Here is a 7,057-nt window from a genome sequence, read left to right on the forward strand (position 1 = left end):
GTGTATGTGTGTGTGTATGTAGCTGTGACTGCACATCAGTTTTCCATCATGAAGGAGGTAAAAGTTGCCAGTACACTGCTTCAAGTCTTTTTACTTTCCCTTTTTCCTTTTGTGCGTCATTGAGTGTGACACGGCTGATTAAATCCTCACTTGTATTACGAGTAAAAGCTTCTTTTTTAATGATTAGCAGCAAGATTTTCCTGTTTTCGGCCATACTTTTTTCCAATATATCTTTTTGAGTGTCGCCTCCAAGTTAACTTGGAATTTGACACAAGGAGACGGTGTTTTAAATTGACTATGTCACTGGAGAGAACTTTACTCAGTGTCATATTAAGGTGATTCATCACATAAGTGGACATGATGAATGGGCATTTATGTGACAACCTGTCAATGGTGCGTGCCATGTTACACCACTGCCGGGTTTCTGCTCAGTTCCACGTGGATTATCAGTTCTGAGTTATCACAAGTCATAACCTCCCTCTGATGTGGAGATCGTTTCTCTGGGAAAAGTGAGTCGATTTGGTCAGAACTCCATTCATGCCTAACAGCGCTGCTGTACCATGCTTTCATTCCCCACTTACAAATGCCAAGCCAAACAGGCAAGATAAACTCATTCGTCGAGCACCCTGCCTCGCTGCCTTCACTCCTTCTGCTCACACAGCAGAGACCCGAGTAGGGAGAGTGGTGCATTCTGGGACAACCCCCGCAAGTTCAGTCAGGACAGGAAAAACAACGTGTCTGTGTTGTTGCAGAGAGTTTGAAATGCATAATTTGGAATAAATTCCCTTTAAATATTTGTCCTGTCTTATAGCCTGCTGTTTTATATTCTTATGAGTTTGGGGGCTGCCTAGACACTAAAAATCTCTGGGTCAATGTAGCATCAACACTCTCAACAATATTATTGTTATTGTTAACTTTACCCAGTACACATGGGTAGAAAACCCAAAACAATGGGTTGCCCCAGTGCTTGTGTTTATTTTTATATGTTATGTTGTGTTATTGGATCAAAATAACCCCCTTGTGTTGGGTGGTTTTCTACTGAGTACATTTTTATTTCAGGTCAAAATTAGAACCAGTGTTATTTTTATATTACTGTTGGGTTATTTACCCCCAAAAAGATGATATGGTTGCAAATTATTGCCATCTCCTGTAATCTAGCTCTTTTTAAGATTTACAAACCACTAATTCTTCCAGACTGTTAATAATATATCCATCATTTGCACTTTTGAATGTCATTCTGCATTTTTGACAGTTTTGCAATAAAACTTGTTTAACACCGGGTCAGAACAAGCCATTGGTGCCATCGGTGCTGTGTAAAGTTAACCCTGTAATGTTCTGATGCAGTGATTTTTAGTGTGTAACTGAACACCTGATTGCAAGAGACTGACTTGTGCATGCTTTAGTATTTCAAGAAGGCCACTTGTGCAGCTATAGTATCAGAGTTGGGTGAATATAAAGGCTTAGGTGTTGTGGTTTTTCAGTTATTATTAGTAAATCTCGCACCTTTCTACTGAGGCAGATCACAGCTGAGGTTTTCTCTCCTCTCACTTTAATGGCTGACTTCCACAGGCCTCGCTCGCTCCTTGGCGTTTGCTTTTCCTGGCAGGGCCAATCCCCGCTGCCCTGCTTCGGGGAGTTATTCAATTATAAATCTTCCACCCTTTTTTTTTTTTTGCTGCCCCCCTCCCTTTCTCTCTGTTTTCCCTCTCTCACCGGTCTATGTGTTATCCTGCCAAGCCCAGTAAAACACGCTGCTTCGTTGGAGCACCCCTCTCCAGTCTCGTGCCCAAGAATTTATTATGCTCAGGGTGGTGAAGCGGAGTGCGGTGTGTTTTTGGAAAAGGGACCCCCCCTCAAGCCTCAGTGCCAACAGATGACAGTGACATATAGCAGGAAAGCCACCCAGAAGGAGAATGATCTCACACCTCAGCCACGCGCTCAGAGGGAGTGGGAGAAAATAGAGAGAGAGAGAGCGAGAGAGGGGAGAGATCTGCAGCTGGGGGCAGAGGGGACAATAAAATCAAGATGAAAAGAGGCAAGGATGGAGAAATGAAAAGGTGGAAAGAAAAACAACAAACACCAGCAACTGAAAGCAAATAGTAAAAAGCAAGTAAATGATCTGATGATGCTGCAAGAGACGTGAACCAAAAATATGTCTGTGACTTCTTTAAATACTTTAGGTTACTTGCTAAACTTGAACATTGTGTTCTAATAATTTCCAAATAAACCAAACTATGTTAAACCTCTTAGATATTCTATTCTTACCCTCAGACCGTGGCTTTGTTTCCACCAGCCAAGTTCTGGAGGAAATGTACTGCTCCATTAGGCATCTTAAGAAAATCCGCAGTTGCATTTAAGATTTTATGGCAGATAGATCCTCCTCTTTACGACATCTGTTTCTCAAAAAGCCTGTGAAGCAGCCAATCTGTATTTTGTTGGGTGGCACTTGGTCTTCATCGTGGTGCCCTAGTGCGCCCCAGCTGGCGACCTCATGCCCTCACCCTGCCCATGGAGCTTGGCACTAATGCAACATCTCTTCTCCAGGTTTATGTGTACCACCCTGTGCAGGTAGAAGGCCTCCAGCCACCAACAGCAATGCTGCACCCTTTACAGGCCTGAGATCAAAGCCAGCGAGGAGTGTGATGTCACCCACAGCAGCCCCAAAACCACTTATTGCACTAAATGAGAGCCATTAGCCATACAAACAAAGACTTAAAACTCTCTGTCATTTAATCAAAAGGGGAACAGGAAGCACAATTAACATCTGGGCCAAGATGTGTCAGAGAGGGGTCAGGGTATAACCGTGCAGGCTCTTATTACAGTCGTACAGTCTGGGGCCTGGCGGTCGGTGTACGGCCTAATGAGAGTCAGTAACCCCAACCTGGCTGCGGCCCGCCCGCTCTGACTGATCTCTGAGGAAGACAAAGTGGTCTGCCTTCCACACCAGGCATCGCCATGAAGAGCAGGGGACGTTTGAAAACCAGCCAGGTCGTAGCTGGAAACCTCTCTCTCTCTTTCTGTTCACTCTCTACCTCTCTCTCTCTGTCTGCACTCTCTCTCTCCACCTCTCTCCCCCATTACATTTGGGTTTTCTCCCCTCAATAACGTCTGCAGTGGCATATTACAACTTGGAAATGGATTTTAAAAGGGAGTAGAGAAGGGTGCCAGAATGGGAAAAACATGGATTGGCTCAATGGAAGCAGATTAAGTGGGCATGCCAAACCTCACGCTTTGTAAGAAACAAGAAAAAGACCCTTTTTACATTAATGCTCAGAGTTAAGGACCAACCGCAGAGTGGGGGGAAATCAAAAATCCCACCCTCTTCGAAAGAGAGAATGAATATTTCAGCCGGTGAATTGTCACCTCATACAAATCCTTTCCCCTTCGGTGTCACTAGTGTGAATACCGCTGGGTGCTGTGAGGCTGTCAGTGTCAGCGGACAGGCCTGCCTTTTTATCATTGCTGCAGGTCTCTGTGTGCTCAGGGAACTGTAAAGCCAATTCATAGGCCTGCAAACATCCTGTAACAGCAACATAAATCCACTAATTCAGGCCTTTGTGTTTGGTAATGGATGTTGTGCCATACTATGTAGATGTGATATGATAGGATTGATTGCTCTGAAGATCTCTGAGGCTGCTTTCTAGCACCGCCCTGCCACCCAAACTGTCGGCCAACGAGCCGTTCATCCCATGTTGCCTCTGTTGGTGGTCCCTGGTGTAAGCTATATTTTCCCCTCACTTCTCTCTCTCTCTCTCTTTTTTTATAGCTAACACAAAATTGTTCCTAATTCGCTGCTGCTAGAGGGGGGTAATTTGCGGCTTTTGGCTGAGTGTCGCAAGCCCCAAATTTGAAAAAGCTGCTGAGTTGAAGGCGTTCTGTGAAAGGCGGTAGGAGCAACAGTGGGGAGAGGAGAGAGAGAGAGTTAGAGAAAGAGAGAAGGCCTAAATTCAATTATCTGAAAAGGAAAAACAGCAAAAACATGATAAGCCTCAAAAGGCAGGAGACAGCAATACAATAATAACTGTTGGGTAATGTAAGTCATTGCAACCAATAATTATTTTAATGAATTGATGGCGATAATATCTCCTCTTCTATCCAAAGTTAATATGATTTCTGTTTAGTCTATGAAAACACTTGGTCAAAGTAGCTCGTATTTCTTGTGTTTTAGGTTGTCTTGTTGCCTCAAATTCTCTGTGATAAAAACTCTCTCCAGCTGACTGTCAGTTGCAATAAAAAAAGGGACATCTGTAAAAGAGGCCTAAAGGCCATTTAATGACAAGCAGTCAGGTGGTTTAGTAATTATGTCTCAGGTAGGACTCAAGTCAAAAGAAGTTAAGGAAAGTCAATGGCTACAGTTCAACCTGGCATACTTAAGGAGTGCCTCAAAGTTCTGTGCTTGGCCCGCTTTTATTTTCCCTTCGCATAAATATTTTAGGTGTTAATGTGCATGGAACTAATCGTCATTGTTATGCAAACTCTGGAGTTTGTCTTGGTGAACTTCAAGTCTGCCTTTAATATTTGTCAGCTCATTCAAGTCAAACTTTGCGCTGAATGCAGATAAAACCAAGTTCAAGCTGTTTTCTAATGCTGTGCCTTCCTGCCTGTTGTTATTGTAGACATTGTTACAGCTCAGGAGACAAGAACAGAATTGTTAACTGTAACAAATATATATATATATATACGTAGATGGCGTAATGAATGTTATTTTAAAGGAAAAGTTTGATATTTTGCTAAATAAGCTTATTTGCTTATTTAAGTAAGTCTGTATGCTAAATATGAAGCTACTGCTTGAAGCCTGCTAACTTAGCTTAGCATAAAGACTGGAAACAGGGTTTTTAAAGTTCAGTTTTTTATGGATTAAACAAACAATATATAACATGTTAATTAGTTAGCGTTAGCGTTGCTGGTAGGTGGATTTTGTTACAATTGGACAGAGCCGTTTCCAGTCATCCTGCTTAACTAAGTTAGCAGTCTGCTGGTGGCAGCTTCATATTTACCACACAATGAAAGTGTCAGTGTCAGTCTTTCCATCTAGTTTAACAAGAAACGGAATAAGGGTATTTCCAAAATGTCAAACTATTCCTTTAAGTAACAAGTTGAAAACCTTGTGAGAAACTGAGAATGAACTCAAGTTCTGTTTCTCTTTTCTCTTTTTAAGAAGGCTTTTTGCCGCCACCCTTTTACCGGTGCTTGATCATTACTTGATTTGTTGTATATGAATGCATCAGTACAGTGTCATGACGTGTTGGACTCTGTTTATTGTAGAGTGTTGAGCATTGTAACCAAATTAAAACCAGTCATAGCCTACATCATTGTGTTTTATGTTCCAGAGCTGGGTGGCCAACTCTCTGTTGACTGACTCATTGGTATATTTCTATTTTTAAAGATATTGTGGACAAATTACTATCATATTTCGACAAATGTAAAAAAAAAGATATCACACTTAAAATCCACAAATTGAGTCAGCTGTAATACCTGAACATATATATTGTGATTGAGAGTTTGAAAACTAGTTAGCAAGCTAGTAGAGAACTTTAGACAAGTAATAAATTAATGGATTAACAGTTAAAATGGCTAAAAGTTTAAATAGTTAGTGGAAGTGGAAAACTGTTTAAAAAGCTAAACGTAGTGGATATGGTTGATATAGGTAAATGTAATAAATAAATGTATGAAATGTCTACATACTGTCACTCCAAGTGGTAAAAATTCCAATGCAAATTTGACCAAACCGACCTAAACATTAACAGCTCAATTGTATGAAAATATGCACTTTTAAATATAATAGTTTTTGTGGGTTAAATAACACCCAGTCTCAAATCTCAAATGAACATATTTGGAGCCTGACGGATGATGTCAATTAAGGGGTTTTTGAGTTCACTGTCAGATGAACTCAAATACCCCTGCGCTGTGAGGGTACATCTGAAACACAACCTTGGGAATCACTGGATTAAAGGTTACATAAAATAAAAAATCAATAATGGTGTCAGTGATTGTGACCTGCTGTCTACATGACCCTGGAAAGATGAACAAACGGGAAGTAACTGATGAAATATCTGCAGCGAGGCCGTAGCTTTGTGCAGGAGAGCGTCTGGATCTCTCTTTACACCGAGAGCTCCATGTTCCCGAGGCAAAGGGGGGCTGAGAGATCCTCTGTGGCCTCGTCGACATAAGGGCCCTGAGAGGTGCTCATTCATTTTGATTAACAGGGCCTTCCTCACTCTCATCCCATCCTTGGTGGTTCACTCTCTTCTCGGGGGGGAAAAGCCCACATGGATGTTTTTCTTTTTCTTTTTTTTTTTTTTATCCCACATGGTTTTTCGCTTCCACAACAGCACGTCATTACCCGAGTGTTTAAACACTTAAGAACAGTTTAAAAGGAGGGAGAGGAGGTGGTGGAAGAGAAGAAGGAGGAGTGAAAAAACACTCACAAGCAATGAACAGTTCTACATTAACTCTGCATCACTCAAGGGAGCTGTAAAGGCTGCCCCGTAAGCGAAATGAAGTCAATAAATAAATGTGGCTGTTGTCAGATGTCTGGAACAGCTTGAGAGGGTTTCAGCAACGGGGCAGCCCACCATGTTGAAATGAAGGGTGATAAGTTTGGGCGGCCCTGCAGAATTAGATGCTACAACTTGCTGAGTGCCATTGACTAATGAGGGTGGGTTTGCTGCATGATAAATTCAAAAACGAGAGGAACGTTTGATCTGCACCAAACCACAGTTTGTTGAGAGTCACAATGCCTGCTCAGCTCCGGGTGGAGAGAACACCATCATAACACAGAGGAGGTTTATTATTTTATGCAGATCCCACATGAGCTGCCTCTGATAACGACGCTACTCCCCCAGAGGCCTGCTCTCACAGCAGTCAATCAAAGCAGAAATGACAACAAACAGCAGAAAGAGACAGGAGCTGTCAATGGACCGAGCACGCCTGCTTTATTTCATGACTTCATTGGATTAAAAAACTTCCCGTTGCTGAGATGAACTGCAGCTCTTCCTCTGCAGGTCGGCCCGAGAGGAACACCAGCAGAACATATAACACATGAGGAAAAGCAGTA

Source organism: Morone saxatilis, unplaced genomic scaffold (genome assembly GCF_004916995.1).
Source record: "Morone saxatilis isolate NCDOM2014 unplaced genomic scaffold, NCSU_SB_2.0 Contig14, whole genome shotgun sequence".
Taxonomy (NCBI): Eukaryota; Metazoa; Chordata; class Actinopteri; family Moronidae; genus Morone; species Morone saxatilis.